At 45.2% G+C, this 18,264-nt stretch overlaps 29 non-coding genes and 1 pseudogene across 29 annotated transcripts; all 30 read left to right on the forward strand.

Annotated features, from left to right (window-relative positions):
* The first annotated feature begins 153 nt into the window (after window positions 1-153).
* Window positions 154-272, forward strand: LOC123435301. Its single transcript, XR_006626556.1, has one exon. It is a non-coding gene; the product is annotated as a 5S ribosomal RNA (ribosomal RNA).
* A 221-nt stretch (window positions 273-493) lies between these two features.
* Window positions 494-612, forward strand: LOC123437055. The gene has a single exon (XR_006628257.1). It is a non-coding gene; the product is annotated as a 5S ribosomal RNA (ribosomal RNA).
* Window positions 613-806: 194 nt separating this feature from the next.
* Window positions 807-925, forward strand: LOC123436515. The gene has a single exon (XR_006627736.1). It is a non-coding gene; the product is annotated as a 5S ribosomal RNA (ribosomal RNA).
* Window positions 926-1,128: 203 nt separating this feature from the next.
* Window positions 1,129-1,247, forward strand: LOC123431669. The gene has a single exon (XR_006623257.1). It is a non-coding gene; the product is annotated as a 5S ribosomal RNA (ribosomal RNA).
* Window positions 1,248-1,444: 197 nt separating this feature from the next.
* LOC123436713 lies at window positions 1,445-1,563 on the forward strand. The gene has a single exon (XR_006627926.1). It is a non-coding gene; the product is annotated as a 5S ribosomal RNA (ribosomal RNA).
* Window positions 1,564-1,767: 204 nt separating this feature from the next.
* LOC123432274 lies at window positions 1,768-1,886 on the forward strand. The gene has a single exon (XR_006623865.1). It is a non-coding gene; the product is annotated as a 5S ribosomal RNA (ribosomal RNA).
* A 194-nt stretch (window positions 1,887-2,080) lies between these two features.
* LOC123436709 lies at window positions 2,081-2,199 on the forward strand. Its single transcript, XR_006627922.1, has one exon. It is a non-coding gene; the product is annotated as a 5S ribosomal RNA (ribosomal RNA).
* Window positions 2,200-2,408: 209 nt separating this feature from the next.
* Window positions 2,409-2,527, forward strand: LOC123438060. Its single transcript, XR_006629222.1, has one exon. It is a non-coding gene; the product is annotated as a 5S ribosomal RNA (ribosomal RNA).
* A 182-nt stretch (window positions 2,528-2,709) lies between these two features.
* On the forward strand, window positions 2,710-2,828 carry LOC123431748. The gene has a single exon (XR_006623336.1). It is a non-coding gene; the product is annotated as a 5S ribosomal RNA (ribosomal RNA).
* A 289-nt stretch (window positions 2,829-3,117) lies between these two features.
* Window positions 3,118-3,236, forward strand: LOC123438860. The gene has a single exon (XR_006629977.1). It is a non-coding gene; the product is annotated as a 5S ribosomal RNA (ribosomal RNA).
* Window positions 3,237-3,420: 184 nt separating this feature from the next.
* LOC123431761 lies at window positions 3,421-3,539 on the forward strand. The gene has a single exon (XR_006623347.1). It is a non-coding gene; the product is annotated as a 5S ribosomal RNA (ribosomal RNA).
* A 194-nt stretch (window positions 3,540-3,733) lies between these two features.
* On the forward strand, window positions 3,734-3,852 carry LOC123435173. Its single transcript, XR_006626434.1, has one exon. It is a non-coding gene; the product is annotated as a 5S ribosomal RNA (ribosomal RNA).
* Window positions 3,853-4,100: 248 nt separating this feature from the next.
* LOC123435355 lies at window positions 4,101-4,219 on the forward strand. The gene has a single exon (XR_006626610.1). It is a non-coding gene; the product is annotated as a 5S ribosomal RNA (ribosomal RNA).
* A 182-nt stretch (window positions 4,220-4,401) lies between these two features.
* On the forward strand, window positions 4,402-4,520 carry LOC123436114. The gene has a single exon (XR_006627350.1). It is a non-coding gene; the product is annotated as a 5S ribosomal RNA (ribosomal RNA).
* Window positions 4,521-4,726: 206 nt separating this feature from the next.
* Window positions 4,727-4,845, forward strand: LOC123431772. The gene has a single exon (XR_006623358.1). It is a non-coding gene; the product is annotated as a 5S ribosomal RNA (ribosomal RNA).
* A 185-nt stretch (window positions 4,846-5,030) lies between these two features.
* LOC123431784 lies at window positions 5,031-5,149 on the forward strand. The gene has a single exon (XR_006623369.1). It is a non-coding gene; the product is annotated as a 5S ribosomal RNA (ribosomal RNA).
* Window positions 5,150-5,331: 182 nt separating this feature from the next.
* On the forward strand, window positions 5,332-5,450 carry LOC123436115. Its single transcript, XR_006627351.1, has one exon. It is a non-coding gene; the product is annotated as a 5S ribosomal RNA (ribosomal RNA).
* A 209-nt stretch (window positions 5,451-5,659) lies between these two features.
* On the forward strand, window positions 5,660-5,778 carry LOC123431796. Its single transcript, XR_006623380.1, has one exon. It is a non-coding gene; the product is annotated as a 5S ribosomal RNA (ribosomal RNA).
* A 197-nt stretch (window positions 5,779-5,975) lies between these two features.
* On the forward strand, window positions 5,976-6,094 carry LOC123433164. Its single transcript, XR_006624709.1, has one exon. It is a non-coding gene; the product is annotated as a 5S ribosomal RNA (ribosomal RNA).
* A 182-nt stretch (window positions 6,095-6,276) lies between these two features.
* Window positions 6,277-6,395, forward strand: LOC123431807. The gene has a single exon (XR_006623392.1). It is a non-coding gene; the product is annotated as a 5S ribosomal RNA (ribosomal RNA).
* A 290-nt stretch (window positions 6,396-6,685) lies between these two features.
* On the forward strand, window positions 6,686-6,804 carry LOC123438861. Its single transcript, XR_006629978.1, has one exon. It is a non-coding gene; the product is annotated as a 5S ribosomal RNA (ribosomal RNA).
* A 184-nt stretch (window positions 6,805-6,988) lies between these two features.
* LOC123434907 lies at window positions 6,989-7,107 on the forward strand. The gene has a single exon (XR_006626175.1). It is a non-coding gene; the product is annotated as a 5S ribosomal RNA (ribosomal RNA).
* A 184-nt stretch (window positions 7,108-7,291) lies between these two features.
* Window positions 7,292-7,410, forward strand: LOC123431820. Its single transcript, XR_006623406.1, has one exon. It is a non-coding gene; the product is annotated as a 5S ribosomal RNA (ribosomal RNA).
* A 194-nt stretch (window positions 7,411-7,604) lies between these two features.
* LOC123435174 lies at window positions 7,605-7,723 on the forward strand. Its single transcript, XR_006626435.1, has one exon. It is a non-coding gene; the product is annotated as a 5S ribosomal RNA (ribosomal RNA).
* A 236-nt stretch (window positions 7,724-7,959) lies between these two features.
* On the forward strand, window positions 7,960-8,077 carry LOC123433449 (annotated as a pseudogene).
* Window positions 8,078-8,149: 72 nt separating this feature from the next.
* On the forward strand, window positions 8,150-8,268 carry LOC123431831. The gene has a single exon (XR_006623419.1). It is a non-coding gene; the product is annotated as a 5S ribosomal RNA (ribosomal RNA).
* Window positions 8,269-8,462: 194 nt separating this feature from the next.
* LOC123434908 lies at window positions 8,463-8,581 on the forward strand. Its single transcript, XR_006626176.1, has one exon. It is a non-coding gene; the product is annotated as a 5S ribosomal RNA (ribosomal RNA).
* A 184-nt stretch (window positions 8,582-8,765) lies between these two features.
* LOC123435276 lies at window positions 8,766-8,884 on the forward strand. The gene has a single exon (XR_006626532.1). It is a non-coding gene; the product is annotated as a 5S ribosomal RNA (ribosomal RNA).
* A 191-nt stretch (window positions 8,885-9,075) lies between these two features.
* On the forward strand, window positions 9,076-9,194 carry LOC123435349. Its single transcript, XR_006626603.1, has one exon. It is a non-coding gene; the product is annotated as a 5S ribosomal RNA (ribosomal RNA).
* Window positions 9,195-9,376: 182 nt separating this feature from the next.
* On the forward strand, window positions 9,377-9,495 carry LOC123431842. Its single transcript, XR_006623432.1, has one exon. It is a non-coding gene; the product is annotated as a 5S ribosomal RNA (ribosomal RNA).
* Window positions 9,496-18,264: the final 8,769 nt, after the last annotated feature.

An 18,264-nucleotide genomic window follows, 5' to 3' on the forward strand; every position in this document is an offset into this window, starting at 1 on the left:
ACAAGGATGACGCGGGAGCGTGATCTATATGACCTCATTTTCTTATTTTTGACGATTACTGTGTGACTTTTCCCACCGCGCTTGACACTCAACGACTAGTAGTAGTAGTAGTAGTAGGGGCAAGCATAAGGAACAAATAGATAGTTGCATGTCGGATGCGATCATACCAGCATTAAAGCACCGGATCCCATCAGAACTCCGAAGTTAAGCGTGCTTGGGCGAGAGTAGTACTAGGATGGGTGACCTCCTGGGAAGTCCTCGTGTTGCATTCCCCTTTTTAAATATATTTTTGCGCCACGTGACAAGGATGACGCGGGAGCGTGATCTATATGACCTCATTTTCTTATTTTTGACGATTACTGTGTGACTTTTCCCACCGCGCTTGACACCCAATGACTAGTAGTAGTAGTAGTAGTGGTAGTAGTAGTAGTAGTAGTAGTAGTAGTAGTAGTAGTAGGGGCAAGCATAAGGAACAAATAGATAGTTGCATGTCGGATGCGATCATACCAGCACTAAAGCACCGGATCCCATCAGAACTCCGAAGTTAAGCGTGCTTGGGCGAGAGTAGTACTAGGATAGGTGACCTCCTGGGAAGTCCTCGTGTTGCATTCCCCTTTTTAAATATATTTTTGCGCCACGTGACAAGGATGACGCGGGAGCGTGATCTATATGACCTCATTTTCTTATTTTTGACGATTACTGTGTGACTTTTCCCACCGCGCTTGACACCCAACGACTAGTAGTAGTAGCAGCAGTAGTAGTAGTACTAGGGGCAAGCATAAGGAACAAATAGATAGTTGCATGTCGGATGCGATCATACCAGCACTAAAGCACCGGATCCCATCAGAACTTCGAAGTTAAGCGTGCTTGGGCGAGAGTAGTACTAGGATGGGTGACCTCCTGGGAAGTCCTCGTGTTGCATTCCCCTTTTTAAATATATTTTTGCGCCACGTGACAAGGATGACGCGGGAGCGTGATCTATATGACCTCATTTTCTTATTTTTGACGATTAGTGTGTGACTTTTCCCACCGCGCTTGACACCCAACGACTAGTAGTAGTAGTAGTAGTAGTAGTATTAGTAGTAGTAGTAGGGGCAAGCATAAGGAACAAATAGATAGTTGCATGTCGGATGCGATCATACCAACACTAAAGCATCGGATCCCATCAGAACTCCGAAGTTAAGCGTGCTTGGGCGAGAGTAGTACTAGGATGGGTGACCTCCTGGGAAGTCCTCGTGTTGCATTCCCCTTTTTAAATATATTTTTGCGCCACGTGACAAGGATGACGCGGGAGCGTGATCTATATGACCTCATTTTCTTATTTTTGACGATTACTGTGTGACTTTTCCCACCGCGCTTGACACCCAACGACTAGTAGTAGTAGCAGTAGTAGTAGTAGTAGTAGTAGGGGCAAGCATAAGGAACAAATAGATAGTTGCATGTCGGATGCGATCATACCAGCACAAAAGCACCGGATCCCATAAGAACTCCGAAGTTAAGCGTGCTTGGGCGAGAGTAGTACTAGGATGGGTGACCTCCTGGGAAGTCCTCGTGTTGCATTCCCCTTTTTAAATATATTTTTGCGCCACGTGACAAGGATGACGCGGGAGCGTGATCTATATGACCTCATTTTTTTTATTTTTGACGATTACTGTGTGACTTTTCCCACCGCGCTTGACACCCAACGACTAGTAGTAGTAGTAGTAGTAGTAGTAGTAGTAGTAGTAGTAGGGGCAAGCATAAGGAACAAATAGATAGTTGCATGTCGGATGCGATCATACCAGCACTAAAGCACCGGATCCCATCAGAACTCCGAAGATAAGCGTGCTTGGGCGAGAGTAGTACTAGGATAGGTGACCTCCTTGGAAGTCCTCGTGTTGCATTCCCCTTTTTAAATATATTTTTGCGCCACGTGACAAGGATGACGCGGGAGCGTGATCTATATGACCTCATTTTCTTATTTTTGACGATTACTGTGTGACTTTTCCCACCGCGCTTGACACCCAACGACTAGTAGTAGTAGCAGTAGTAGTAGTAGTAGTAGGGGCAAGCATAAGGAACAAATAGATAGTTGCATGTCGGATGCGATCATACCAGCACTAAAGCACCGGATCCCATCAGAACTTCGAAGTTAAGCGTGCTTGGGCGAGAGTAGTACTAGGATGGGTGACCTCCTGGGAATTCCTCGTGTTGCATTCCCCTTTTTAAATATATTTTTGCGCCACGTGACAAGGATGACGCGGGAGCGTGATCTATATGACCTCATTTTCTTATTTTTGACGATTACTGTGTGACTTTTCCCACCGCGCTTGACACCCACCGACTAGTAGTAGTAGTAGTAGTAGTAGTAGTAGTATTAGTAGTAGTAGTAGGGGCAAGCATAAGGAACAAATAGATAGTTGCATGTTGGATGCGATCATACCAGCACTAAAGCACCGGATCCCATCAGAACTCCGAAGTTAAGCGTGCTTGGGCGAGAGTAGTACTAGGATGTGTGACCTCCTGGGAAGTCCTCGTGTTGCATTCCCCTTTTTAAATATATTTTTGCGCCACGTGACAAGGATGACGCGGGACCGTGATCTATATGACCCCATTTTCTTATTTTTGACGATTACTGTGTGACTTTTCCCACCGCGCTTGACACCCAACGACTAGTAGTAGTAGTAGTAGTAGGGGCAAGCATAAGGAACAAATAGATAGTTGCATGTCGGATGCGATCATACCAGCACTAAAGCACCGGATCCCATCAGAACTCCGAAGTTAAGCGTGCTTGGGCGAGAGTAGTACTAGGATGGGTGACCTCCTGGGAAGTCCTCGTGTTGCATTCCCCTTTTTAAATATATTTTTGCGCCACGTGACAAGGATGACGCGGGACCGTGATCTATATGACCTCATTTTCTTATTTTTGACGATTACTGTGTGACTTTTCCGACCGCGCTTGACACCCAACGACTATCGCCACGTGACAAGGATGACGCGGGACCGTGATCTATATGACCCCATTTTCTTATTTTTGATGATTACTGTGTGACTTTTCCCACCGCGCTTGACACCCAACGACTAGTAGTAGTAGTAGTAGTAGGGCAAGCATAAGGAACAAATAGATAGTTGCATGTCGGATGCGATCATACCAGCACTAAAGCACCGGATCCCATCAGAACTCTTAAGTTAAGCGTGCTTGGGCGAGAGTAGTACTAGGATGGGTGACCTCCTGGGAAGTCCTCGTGTTGCATTCCCCTTTTTAAATATATTTTTGCGCCACGTGACAAGGATGACGCGGGACCGTGATCTATATGACCTCATTTTCTTATTTTTGACGATTACTGTGTGACTTTTCCGACCGCGCTTGACACCCAACGACTAATAGTAGTAGTAGTAGTAGTAGGGCAAGCATAAGGAACAAATAGATAGTTGCATGTCGGATGCGATCATACCAGCACTAAAGCACCGGATCCCATCAGAACTCCGAAGTTAAGCGTGCTTGGGCGAGAGTAGTACTAGGATGGGTGACCTCCTGGGAAGTCCTCGTGTTGCATTCCCCTTTTTAAATATATTTTTGCGCCACGTGACAAGGATGACGCGGGAGCGTGATCTATATGACCTCATTTTCTTATTTTTGACGATTACTGTGTGACTTTTCCCACCGCACTTGACACCCAACGACTAGTAGTAGTAGCAGTAGTAGTAGTAGTAGTAGGGGCAAGCATAAGGAACAAATAGATAGTTGCATGTCGGATGCGATCATACCAGCACAAAAGCACCGGATCCCATCAGAACTCCGAAGTTAAGCGTGCTTGGGCGAGAGTAGTACTAGGATGGGTGACCTCCTGGGAAGTCCTCGTGTTGCATTCCCATTTTTAAATATATTTTTGCGCCACGTGACAAGGATGACGCGGGAGCGTGATCTATATGACCTCATTTTCTTATTTTTGACGATTACTGTGTGACTTTTCCCACCGCGCTTGACACCCAACGACTAGTAGTAGTAGTACTACTAGTAGTAGTAGTAGTAGTAGTAGTAGTAGTAGTAGTAGTAGTAGTAGTAGTAGTAGTAGTAGTAGTAGGGGCAAGCATAAGGAACAAATAGATAGTTGCATGTCGGATGCGATCATACCAGCACTAAAGCACCGGATCCCATCGGAACTCCGAAGTTAAGCGTGCTTGGGCGAGAGTAGTACTAGGATGGGTGACCTCCTGGGAAGTCCTCGTGTTGCATTCCCCTTTTTAAATATATTTTTGCGCCACGTGACGAGGATGACGCGGGACCGTGATCTATATGACCTCATTTTCTTATTTTTGACGATTACTGTGTGACTTTTCCCACCGCGCTTGACACCCAACGACTAGTAGTAGTAGTAGTAGTAGGGGCAAGCATAAGGAACAAATAGATAGTTGCATGTCGGATGCGATCATACCAGCACTAAAGCACCAGATCCCATCAGAACTCCGAAGTTAAGCGTGCTTGGGCGAGAGTAGTACTAGGATGGGTGACCTCCTGGGAAGTCCTCGTGTTGCATTCCCCTTTTTAAATATATTTTTGCGCCACGTGACAAGGATGACGCGGGAGCGTGATCTATATGACCTCATTTTCTTATTTTTGACGATTACTGTGTGACTTTTCCCACCGCGCTTGACACCCAACGACTAGTAGTAGTAGTAGTAGTAGTAGTAGTAGTAGTAGTAGTAGTAGGGGCAAGCATAAGGAACAAATAGATAGTTGCATGTCGGATGCGATCATACCAGCACTAAAGCACCGGATCCCATCAGAACTCCGAAGTTAAGCGTGCTTGGGCGAGAGTAGTACTAGGATGGGTGACCTCCTGGGAAGTCCTCGTGTTGCATTCCCCTTTTTAAATATATTTTTGCGCCACGTGACAAGGATGACGCGGGAGCGTGATCTATATGACCTCATTTTCTTATTTTTGACGATTACTGTGTGACTTTTCCTACCGCGCTTGACACCCAACGACTAGTAGTAGTAGTAGTAGTAGTAGGGGCAAGCATAAGGAACAAATAGATAGTTGCATGTCGGATGCGATCATACCAGCACTAAAGCACCGGATCCCATCAGAACTCCGAAGTTAAGCGTGCTTGGGCGAGAGTAGTACTAGGATGGGTGACCTCCTGGGAAGTCCTCGTGTTGCATTCCCCTTTTTAAATATATTTTTGCGCCACGTGACGAGGATGACGCGGGACCGTGATCTATATGACCTCATTTTCTTATTTTTGACGATTACTGTGTGACTTTTCCCACCGCGCTTGACACCCAACGACTAGTAGTAGTAGTAGTAGTAGGGGCAAGCATAAGGAACAAATAGATAGTTGCATGTCGGATGCGATCATACCAGCACTAAAGCACCAGATCCCATCAGAACTCCGAAGTTAAGCGTGCTTGGGCGAGAGTAGTACTAGGATGGGTGACCTCCTGGGAAGTCCTCGTGTTGCATTCCCCTTTTTAAATATATTTTTGCGCCACGTGACAAGGATGACGCGGGAGCGTGATCTATATGACCTCATTTTCTTATTTTTGACGATTACTGTGTGACTTTTCCCACCGCGCTTGACACCCAACGACTACTAGTAGTAGTAGTAGTAGTAGTAGTAGTAGTAGTAGTAGTAGTAGGGGCAAGCATAAGGAACAAATAGATAGTTGCATGTCGGATGCGATCATACCAGCACTAAAGCACCGGATCCCATCAGAACTCCGAAGTTAAGCGTGCTTGGGCGAGAGTAGTACTAGGATGGGTGACCTCCTGGGAAGTCCTCGTGTTGCATTCCCCTTTTTAAATATATTTTTGCGCCACGTGACAAGGATGACGCGGGAGCGTGATCTATATGACCTCATTTTCTTATTTTTGACGATTACTGTGTGACTTTTCCTACCGCGCTTGACACCCAACGACTAGTAGTAGTAGTAGTAGTAGTAGTAGTAGTAGTAGAGGCAAGCATAAGGAACAAATAGATAGTTGCATGTCGGATGCGATCATACCAACACTAAAGCACCGGATCCCATCAGAACTCCGAAGTTAAGCGTGCTTGGGCGAGAGTAGTACTAGGATGTGTGACCTCCTGGGACGTCCTCGTGTTGCATTCCCCTTTTTAAATATATTTTTGCGTCACGTGACAAGGATGACGCGGGACCGTGATCTATATGACCCCATTTTCTTATTTTTGACGATTACTGTGTGACTTTTCCCACCGCGCTTGACACCCAACGACTAGTAGTAGTAGTAGTAGTAGGGGCAAGCATAAGGAACAAATAGATAGTTGCATGTCGGATGCGATCATACCAGCACTAAAGCACCGGATCCCATCAGAACTCCGAAGTTAAGCGTGCTTGGGCGAGAGTAGTACTAGGATGGGTGACCTCCTGGGAAGTCCTCGTGTTGCATTCCCCTTTTTAAATATATTTTTGCGCCACGTGACAAGGATGACGCGGGACCGTGATCTATATGACCTCATTTTCTTATTTTTGACGATTACTGTGTGACTTTTCCGACCGCGCTTGACACCCAACGACTATCGCCACGTGACAAGGATGACGCGGGACCGTGATCTATATGACCCCATTTTCTTATTTTTGACGATTACTGTGTGACTTTTCCCACCGCGCTTGACACCCAACGACTAGTAGTAGTAGTAGTAGTAGGGGCAAGCATAAGGAACAAATAGATAGTTGCATGTCGGATGCGATCATACCAGCACTAAAGCACCGGATCCCATCAGAACTCTTAAGTTAAGCGTGCTTGGGCGAGAGTAGTACTAGGATGGGTGACCTCCTGGGAAGTCCTCGTGTTGCATTCCCCTTTTTAAATATATTTTTGCGCCACGTGACAAGGATGACGCGGGACCGTGATCTATATGACCTCATTTTCTTATTTTTGACGATTACTGTGTGACTTTTCCGACCGCGCTTGACACCCAACGACTAATAGTAGTAGTAGTAGTAGTAGGGCAAGCATAAGGAACAAATAGATAGTTGCATGTCGGATGCGATCATACCAGCACTAAAGCACCGGATCCCATCAGAACTCCGAAGTTAAGCGTGCTTGGGCGAGAGTAGTACTAGGATGGGTGACCTCCTGGGAAATCCTCGTGTTGCATTCCCCTTTTTAAATATATTTTTGCGCCACGTGACAAGGATGACGCGGGACCGTGATCTATATGACCTCATTTTCTTATTTTTGACGATTACTGTGTGACTTTTCCGACCGCGCTTGACACCCAACGACTAATAGTAGTAGTAGTAGTAGTAGGGCAAGCATAAGGAACAAATAGATAGTTGCATGTCGGATGCGATCATACCAGCACTAAAGCACCGGATCCCATCAGAACTCCGAAGTTAAGCGTGCTTGGGCGAGAGTAGTACTAGGATGGGTGACCTCCTGGGAAGTCCTCGTGTTGCATTCCCCTTTTTAAATATATTTTTGCGCCACGTGACAAGGATGACGCGGGAGCGTGATCTATATGACCTCATTTTCTTATTTTTGACGATTACTGTGTGACTTTTCCCACCGCACTTGACACCCAACGACTAGTAGTAGTAGCAGTAGTAGTAGTAGTAGTAGGGGCAAGCATAAGGAACAAATAGATAGTTGCATGTCGGATGCGATCATACCAGCACAAAAGCACCGGATCCCATCAGAACTCCGAAGTTAAGCGTGCTTGGGCGAGAGTAGTACTAGGATGGGTGACCTCCTGGGAAGTCCTCGTGTTGCATTCCCATTTTTAAATATAATTTTGCGCCACGTGACAAGGATGACGCGGGAGCGTGATCTATATGACCTCATTTTCTTATTTTTGACGATTACTGTGTGACTTTTCCCACCGCGCTTGACACCCAACGACTAGTAGTAGTAGTACTACTACTAGTAGTAGTAGTAGTAGTAGTAGTAGTAGTAGTAGTAGTAGTAGTAGTAGTAGGGGCAAGCATAAGGAACAAATAGATAGTTGCATGTCGGATGCGATCATACCAGCACTAAAGCACCGGATCCCATCGGAACTCCGAAGTTAAGCGTGCTTGGGCGAGAGTAGTACTAGGATGGGTGACCTCGTGTGACTTTTCCTACCGCGCTTGACACCCAACGACTAGTAGTAGTAGTAGTAGTAGTAGGGGCAAGCATAAGGAACAAATAGATAGTTGCATGTCGGATGCGATCATACCAGCACTAAAGCACCGGATCCCATCAGAACTCCGAAGTTAAGCGTGCTTGGGCGAGAGTAGTACTAGGATGGGTGACCTCCTGGGAAGTCCTCGTGTTGCATTCCCCTTTTTAAATATATTTTTGCGCCACGTGACGAGGATGACGCGGGACCGTGATCTATATGACCTCATTTTCTTATTTTTGACGATTACTGTGTGACTTTTCCCACCGCGCTTGACACCCAACGACTAGTAGTAGTAGCAGTAGTAGTAGTAGTAGTAGGGGCAAGCATAAGGAACAAATAGATAGTTGCATGTCGGATGCGATCATACCAGCACTAAAGCACCGGATCCCATCAGAACTCCGAAGTTAAGCGTGCTTGGGCGAGAGTAGTACTAGGATGGGTGACCTCCTGGGAAATCCTCGTGTTGCATTCCCCTTTTTAAATATATTTTTGCGCCACGTGACAAGGATGACGCGGGACCGTGATCTATATGACCTCATTTTCTTATTTTTGACGATTACTGTGTGACTTTTCCGACCGCGCTTGACACCCAACGACTAATAGTAGTAGTAGTAGTAGTAGGGCAAGCATAAGGAACAAATAGATAGTTGCATGTCGGATGCGATCATACCAGCACTAAAGCACCGGATCCCATCAGAACTCCGAAGTTAAGCGTGCTTGGGCGAGAGTAGTACTAGAATGGGTGACCTCCTGGGAAGTCCTCGTGTTGCATTCCCCTTTTTAAATATATTTTTGCGCCACGTGACAAGGATGACGCGGGAACGTGATCTATATGACCTCATTTTCTTATTTTTGACGATTATTGTGTGACTTTTCCCACCGCGCTTGACACCCAACGACTAGTAGTAGTAGTAGTAGTAGTAGTAGTAGGGGCAAGCATAAGGAACAAATAGATAGTTGCATGTCGGATGCGATCATACCAGCACTAAAGCTCCGGATCCCATCAGAACTCCGAAGTTAAGCGTGCTTGGGCGAGAGTAGTACTAGGATGGGTGACCTCCTGGGAAGTCCTCGTGTTGCATTCCCCTTTTTAAATATATTTTTGCGCCACGTGACAAGGATGACGCGGGACCGTGATCTATATGACCTCATTTTCTTATTTTTGACGATTACTGTGTGACTTTTCCCACCGCGCTTGACACCCAACGACTAGTAGTAGTAGTAGTAGTAGGGGCAAGCATAAGGAACAAATAGATAGTTGCATGTCGGATGCGATCATACCAGCACTAAAGCACCGGATCCCATCAGAACTCCGAAGTTAAGCGTGCTTGGGCGAGAGTAGTACTAGGATGGGTGACCTCCTGGGAAGTCCTCGTGTTGCATTCCCCTTTTTAAATATATTTTTGCGCCACGTGACAAGGATGACGCGGGAACGTGATCTATATGACCTCATTTTCTTATTTTTGACGATTACTGTGTGACTTTTCTCACCGCGCTTGACACCCAAAGACTAGTAGTAGTAGTAGTAGTAGTAGTAGTAGTAGTAGTAGGGGCAAGCATAAGGAACAAATAGATAGTTGCATGTCGGATGCGATCATTGTTGGGGAACGTCGCAAGGGAAACAAAAAATTTCCTACGCGCACGAAGACCTATCATGGTGATGTCCATCTACGAGAGGGGATGAGTGATCTACGTACCCTTGTAGATCGTACAGCAGAAGCGTTAGTGAACGCGGTTGATGTAGTGGAACGTCCTCACGTCCCTCGATCCGCCCCGCGAACAATCCCGCGATCAGTCCCACGATCTAGTACCGAACGGACGGCACCTCCGCGTTCAGCACACGTACAACTCGACGATGATCTCGGCCTTCTTGATCCAGCAAGAGAGACGGAGAGGTAGAAGAGTTCTCCGGCAGCGTGACGGCGCTCCGGAGGTTGGTGATGATCTTGTCTCAGCAGGGCTCCGCCCGAGCTCCGCAGAAACGCGATCTAGAGGAAAAACTATGGAGGTATGTGGTCGGGCAGCCGTGAGAAAAATCGTCTCAAATCAGCCCTAAAACCTCCGTATATATAGGTGGGAGGGAGGGGAGGAGGCAGCCTCAAACCCTCAAGGGTTGGCCGAAATTGGAGGTGGAGGAGTCCTACTCCAATCCTACTTGGAGTAGGATTCCACCTTCCCACTTGGAAACTCTTTCCACCTTGTGTTTTTTCCTTCTCAAACCTTATGGGCCTTAGTGGGAACTTATTCCAGCCCACTAGGGGCTGTATTATCTCTTCCCATAGCCCATGAGACCCCTTGGGGCGTGACACCCCTCCCGATGGTCCCCGGCACCCCTCCCGGCACTCCCGGTACACTACCGATGAGCCCGAAACTTTTCCGGTAATGCACGAAAACCTTCCGGTAACCAAATGAGGTCATCCTATATATCAATCTTCGTTTCCGGACCATTCCGGAAACCCTCGTGACGTCCGTGATCTCATCCGGGACTCCGAACAACATTCGGTAACCAACCATATAACTCAAATACGCATAAAACAACGTCGAACCTTAAGTGTGCAGACCCTGCGGGTTCGAGAACTATGTAGACATGACCCGAGAGACTCCTCGGTCAATATCCAATAGCGGGACCTGGATGCCCATATTGGATCCTACATATTCTACGAAGATCTTATCGTTTGAACCTCAGTGCCAAGGATTCATATAATCCCGTATGTCATTCCCTTTGTCCTTCGGTATGTTACTTGCCCGAGATTCGATCGTCAGTATCCGTATACCTATTTCAATCTCGTTTACTGGCAAGTCTCTTTACTCGTTCCGTAATACAAGATCCCGCAACTTACATTAAGTTACATTGCTTGCAAGGCTTGTGTGTGATGTTGTATTACCGAGTGGGCCCCGAGATACCTCTCCGTCACACGGAGTGACAAATCCCAGTCTTGATCCATACTAACTCAACTAACACCTTCGGAGATACCTGTAGAGCATCTTTATAGTCACCCAGTTACGTTGCGACGTTTGATACACACAAAGTATTCCTCCGGTGTCAGTGAGTTATATGATCTCATGGTCATAGGAATAAATACTTGACACGCAGAAAACAGTAGCAACAAAATGACACGATCAACATGCTACGTCTATTAGTTTGGGTCTAGTCCATCACATGATTCTCCTAATGATGTGATCCCGTTATCAAGTGACAACACTTGCCTATGGCCAGGAAACCTTGACCATCTTTGATCAACGAGCTAGTCAACTAGAGGCTTACTAGGGACAGTGTTTTGTCTATGTATCCACACAAGTATTGTGTTTCCAATCAACACAATTATAGCATGGATAATAAACGATTTATCATGAACTAAGAAATATAATAATAACTAATTTATTATTGCCTCTAGGGCATATTTCCAACAGTCTCCCACTTGCACTAGAGTCAATAATCTAGTTCACATCACCATGTGATTCCAACGAATCCAACACCCATATAGTTATGGGGTCTGATCACGTCTTGCTCGTGAGAGAGGTTTTAGTCAACGGTTCTGAAACTTTCAGATCCGTGTGTTCTTTACGAATCTTTATGTCATCTTATAGATGCTGCTACTACGTGCTATTCGGAAATGCTCCAAGTATCTACTCTATTATATGAATCCGTTTCACTACTCATAGTTATTCGGATTAGTGTCAAAGCTTGCATCGACGTAACCCTTTACGACAAACTCTTTAACCACCTCCATGATCGAGAAAAAATTCCTTAGTCCATTAGTTACTAAGGATAAATTTCGACCGCTGCTAGTGATTCAATCATGGATCACTCTCTGTACCTCTCAACATACTTTGAGTCAAGGCACACTTCAGGTGCGGTACACAGCATGGCATACTTTAGATTCTACGGCTAAGGCATAGAAGACGACCTTCGTCTATTCTCTTTTATTCTGCCGTGGTCGGGTTTTGAGTCTTACTCAAATTCACACCTCACAACGCAACCAAGAACTCTTTCTTTGCTAGTCTATTTTGAACTCTTTCAAGAACTTGTCAAGGCACGTATCTTGTTGAAACTTCCATTAAGCGCTTTCGATCTATCTCCATAGATCTTTGATGCTCAACGTTCAAGTAGCTCAATCCAGGTATTCCTTTGAAAAACTCCTTTCAAACAACCTTGTATGCTTTACAGAAATTCTACATTACTTCTGATCCACAATATGTCAACCACATATACTTATCAGAAATTCTATAGTGCTCCCACTCACTTCTTTGGAAATACAAGTTTCTCATAAACTTTGTACAAACCCAAAATCCTTGATCATCTCATCAAAGTGTATATTCCAACTCCGAGATGCTTGCACCAGTCCATTGAAGGATTGCTGGAGTTTGCATACTTGTTAGTATCCTTAGGATCGACAAAACCTCCTGGTTGTATCATATACAATGTTTGCTCAAGGAAACCGTCGAGGAAACAATGTTTTGACATCCTACGTGCAATATTTCATAAATAATGCAGCAACTACTAACATAATTCTAACAGACTTTTAGCATCGCTACGAGTGAGAAAGTCTCATCATAGTCAACTGTTTGATCTTGTCGGAAACATCTTTGCGACAAGTCGAGCTTTTCTTAATAGTGACTAATCACCATCATCGTCTGTCTTCCTTTTAAAGATCCATCTCTACTCAATAGTCTTATGACCGTCAAGTAGTTCTTCCAAAGTCTACACTCTGTTTTCATACATGGATCCTCTCTCGGATTTCATGGCTTCTAGCCATTTTTCGGAATCTGGGCCCACCATCGCTTTCTCCATAACTCGTAGGTTCACTGTTGCTCAACAACATGACCTCCAAGACAGGGTTACCGTACTACTCTGCAGCAGTACGCGACCTTGTCGACCTATGAGGTTTGTAGTAACTTGATTCGAAGCTCAATGATCACCATCATCAGCTTCCACTTCAATTGGTGTAGGCGCCACATGAACAACTTCCTACGCCCTGCTACACACTGGTTGAAGTGATGGTTCAATAACCTCATCAAGTTCTACTACCCTCCCACTCAATTCTTTCGAGAGAAACCTTTCCTCGAGAAAGGATCCGTTTCTAGAAACAAACACTTTGCTTTCGGATCTGAGATAGGAGATGTACCCAACTGTTTTGGATATCCTATGAAGATGCATTTATCCGCTTTGGGTTCGAGCTTATCAGACAGAAACTTTTTCACATAAGTGTCGAAGCCCCAAACTTTCAAGAAACGACAGTTTAGATTTCTCTAAACCTCAGTCTATACTGTGTCATCTCAACGGAAATACGCGGTGCCCTATTTAAAGTGAGTGCGGTTGTCTCTAATGCATAACCCATAAACGATAGTGGTAATTCGATAAGAGACATCATAGTATGCACCATACCAAATAGTGCGTGGCTATGACGTTCAGACACATCATCACACTATGATGTTCCAGGTGGCATGAACTGCGAAACAATTTCCACATTGTCTTAACTGCGTACCAAAACTCGTAACTCAGATATTCATTTCTATGATCATATCGTAGACAGTTTATCCTCTTGTTACGACGAACTTCACTCCGAAACAGAATTGAACTTTTCAATATTTCAGACTTGTGATTCATTAAGTAAATACTCTAGTATCTACTCAAATCGTCAGTGAAGTAAGAACATAATGATATCCACTGCGTGCCTCAGCACCCATTGGACTGCATACATCAAAATGTATCACTTCCAACAAGTTACTATCTTATTTCATCTCAATGAAAACAAGGCCTTGCTCATGTGGTATGATTTGCATGTCACTAGTGATTCGAAATCAGGTGAGTACAAAGATCCATCAGCATGGAGCCTCTTCATGCAATTTATACTAACATGACTCAAGCGGCAATGCCACAAGTAAGTGGTACTATCATCATCAACTGTATCTTTTGGCACCATTATCATGAACATGTGTAACACTACGATTGAGATTCAATAAACCATTGAAGGTGATCATTCAAGAAAACAGAGTAACCATTATTCTCTTTAAATGAATAATCGTATCGCAATAAACACGATCCAATCATGTTCATGCTTAACGCAAGCACCAAATAACAATTATTTAGGTTTAATACCAATCCGGATGGTAGAGGGAGCGTGCGACGTTTGATCATATCAACCTTGGAAACACTTCCAACACGTATCGTCACCTCGCCTTTAGCTAGTCTCCGTTTATGCCGTAGCTTTCATTTCGTGTTACTAATCACTTAGCAACCGAACCGGTATCCAATACCCTCATGCTACTAGGAGTACTAGTAAAGTACACATCAACATCATGCATATCAAATACACTTCTTTCGACTTTTGCCAGCCTTCTTATCTACCAAGTATCTAGAGTTGCTCCGCCTCAGTGACTGTTCCCCTCATTACAGAAGCACTTAGTCTCGGGTTTGGGTTTAATCTTGGGTCTCTTCATTAGTGCAACAACTGTTTTGCCGTTTCACGAAGTATCCCATCTAGCCCTTGCCTTTCTCGAAACTTAGTGGTTTTACAAACCATCAACTATTGACGCTCCTTCTTGATTTCTACTTTCGCAGTGTCAAACATCGCGAATCGCTCAAGGATCATTGTTTCTATCCTTGATATGTTATAGTTCATCACTAAGCTCTCACAGCTTGGTGGCAGTGACTTTGGAGAACTATCACTATCTCATCTGGAAGATTAACTCCCACTTGATTCAAGCGATTGTCGCACTCAGACAATCTGAGCACACGCTCAACGATTGAGCCTTTCTCCTTTACTTTGTGGACAAAGAATCTCGTCGGAGGTCTCGTACCTCTCAACAAGGGCACAAGCGTGAAATCACAATTTCATCTCTTTAGAACATCACTTATGTTCCGTGACGTTTTACAACGTTTTCGGCGCCTTGCTTCTAAGCCATCAAGTATCTTGCACTGAACTATCGTGTAGTCATCAGTAACGTGTATGTCGGATGTTCATAGCATCCACAGACGACGCTCGAGGTGCAGCACATCGAGTGGTGCATTAAGGACATAAGCCTTCTGCGTAGCAACGAGGACAATCCTCGGTTTTACAGACTCGGTCTGCAAAGGTTGCTACTATCAATTTTCAACTAAATTTTCTCTAGGAACATGTAAAAACAGTAGAGCTATAGCGCAAGCTACATCGTAATTCGCAAAGACCATTAGACTATGTTCATGACAATTAGTTCAATTAATCATATTACTCAAGAACTCCCACTCAAAAAGTACATCTCTCTAGTCATTTGAGTGGTACACGATCCAAATCCGCTATCTCAAGTCCGATCATCACGTGAGTCGAGAATAGTTTCAGTGGTAAGCATCCCTATGCTAATCATATCAACTATACGATTCATGCTCGACCTTTCAGTCTCATGTGTTCCGAGGCCATGTCTGCACATGCTAGGCTCGTCAAGCTTAACCCGAGTGTTCCGCGTGTGCAACTGTTTTGCACCCGTTGTATGTGAACGTTGAGTCTATCACACCCGATCATCACGTGGTGTCTCGAAACGAAGAACTGTCGCAACGGTGCACAGTCGGGGAGAACACAATTTCGTCTTGAAATTTTAGTGAGAGATCACCTCATAATGCTACCGTCGTTCTAAGCAAAATAAGGTGCATAAAAGGATTAACATCACATGCAATTCACAAGTGACATGATATGGCCATCATCACGTGCTTCTTGATCTCCATCACCAAAGCACCGGCACGACCTTTCTTGTCACCGGCGCCACACCATGATCATCCATCAACGTGTTGCCATCGGGGTTGTCGTGCTACTTATGCTATTACTACTAAAGCTACATCCTAGCAAAATAGTAAACGCATCTGCAAGCACATATGTTAGTATAAAGACAACCCTATGGCTCCTGCCGGTTGCCGTACCATCGACGTGCAAGTCGATATTTCTATTACAACATGATCATCTCATACATCCAATATATCACATCACATCATTGGCCATATCACATCACAATCATACCCTGCAAAAACAAGTTAGACGTCCTCTAATTTTGTTGTTGCATGTTTTACGTGGTGACCAAGGGTATCTAGTAGGATCGCATCTTACTTACGCAAACACCACAACGGAGATATATGAATTGTTATTTAACCTCATCCAAGGACCTCCTCGGTCAAATCCGATTCAACTAAAGTTGGAGAAACCGTCACTTGCCAGTCATCTTTGAGCAAAGGGGGTTACTCGTAACGATGAAACCAGTCTCTCGTAAGCGTACGAGTAATGTCGGTCCAAGCCGCTTCAATCCAACAATACCGCGGAATTAGAAAAGACTAAGGAGGGCAGCAAAACGCACATCACCGTCCACAAAACCTTTTGTGTTCTACTCGAGAAGACATCTACGCATGAACCTAGCTCATGATGCCACTGATGGGGAACGTCGCAAGGGAAACAAAAAATTTCCTACGCGCACGAAGACCTATCATGGTGATGTCCATCTACGAGAGGGGATGAGTGATCTACGTACCCTTGTAGATCGTACAGCAGAAGCGTTAGTGAACGCGGTTGATGTAGTGGAACGTCCTCACGTCCCTCGATCCGCCCCGCGAACAATCCCGCGATCAGTCCCACGATCTAGTACCGAACGGACGGCACCTCCGCGTTCAGCACACGTACAACTCGACGATGATCTCGGCCTTCTTGATCCAGCAAGAGAGACGGAGAGGTAGAAGAGTTCTCCGGCAGCGTGACGGCGCTCCGGAGGTTGGTGATGATCTTGTCTCAGCAGGGCTCCGCCCGAGCTCCGCAGAAACGCGATCTAGAGGAAAAACTATGGAGGTATGTGGTCGGGCAGCCATGAGAAAAATCGTCTCAAATCAGCCCTAAAACCTCCGTATATATAGGTGGGAGGGAGGGGAGGAGGCAGCCTCAAACCCTCAAGGGTTGGCCGAAATTGGAGGTGGAGGAGTCCTACTCCAATCCTACTTGGAGTAGGATTCCACCTTCCCACTTGGAAACTCTTTCCACCTTGTGTTTTTTCCTTCTCAAACCTTATGGGCCTTAGTGGGAACTTATTCCAGCCCACTAGGGGCTGTATTATCTCTTCCCATAGCCCATGAGACCCCTTGGGGCGTGACACCACTCCCGATGGTCCCCGGCACCCCTCCCGGCACTCCCGGTACACTACCGATGAGCCCGAAACTTTTCCGGTAATGCACGAAAACCTTCCGGTAACCAAATGAGGTCATCCTATATATCAATCTTCGTTTCCGGACCATTCCGGAAACCCTCGTGACGTCCGTGATCTCATCCGGGACTCCGAACAACATTCGGTAACCAACCATATAACTCAAATACGCATAAAACAACGTCGAACCTTAAGTGTGCAGACCCTGCGGGTTCGAGAACTATGTAGACATGACCCGAGAGACTCCTCGGTCAATATCCAATAGCGGGACCTGGATGCCCATATTGGATCCTACATATTCTACGAAGATCTTATCGTTTGAACCTCAGTGCCAAGGATTCATATAATCCCGTATGTCATTCCCTTTGTCCTTCGGTATGTTACTTGCCCGAGATTCGATCGTCAGTATCCGTATACCTATTTCAATCTCGTTTACTGGCAAGTCTCTTTACTCGTTCCGTAATACAAGATCCCGCAACTTACATTAAGTTACATTGCTTGCAAGGCTTGTGTGTGATGTTGTATTACCGAGTGGGCCCCGAGATACCTCTCCGTCACACGGAGTGACAAATCCCAGTCTTGATCCATACTAACTCAACTAACACCTTCGGAGATACCTGTAGAGCATCTTTATAGTCACCCAGTTACGTTGCGACGTTTGATACACACAAAGTATTCCTCCGGTGTCAGTGAGTTATATGATCTCATGGTCATAGGAATAAATACTTGACACGCAGAAAACAGTAGCAACAAAATGACACGATCAACATGCTACGTCTATTAGTTTGGGTCTAGTCCATCACATGATTCTCCTAATGATGTGATCCCGTTATCAAGTGACAACACTTGCCTATGGCCAGGAAACCTTGACCATCTTTGATCAACGAGCTAGTCAACTAGAGGCTTACTAGGGACAGTGTTTTGTCTATGTATCCACACAAGTATTGTGTTTCCAATCAACACAATTATAGCATGGATAATAAACGATTTATCATGAACTAAGAA

This window comes from Hordeum vulgare, chromosome 2H (genome assembly GCF_904849725.1).
Source record: "Hordeum vulgare subsp. vulgare chromosome 2H, MorexV3_pseudomolecules_assembly, whole genome shotgun sequence".
NCBI lineage: Eukaryota > Viridiplantae > Streptophyta > Magnoliopsida > Poales > Poaceae > Hordeum > Hordeum vulgare.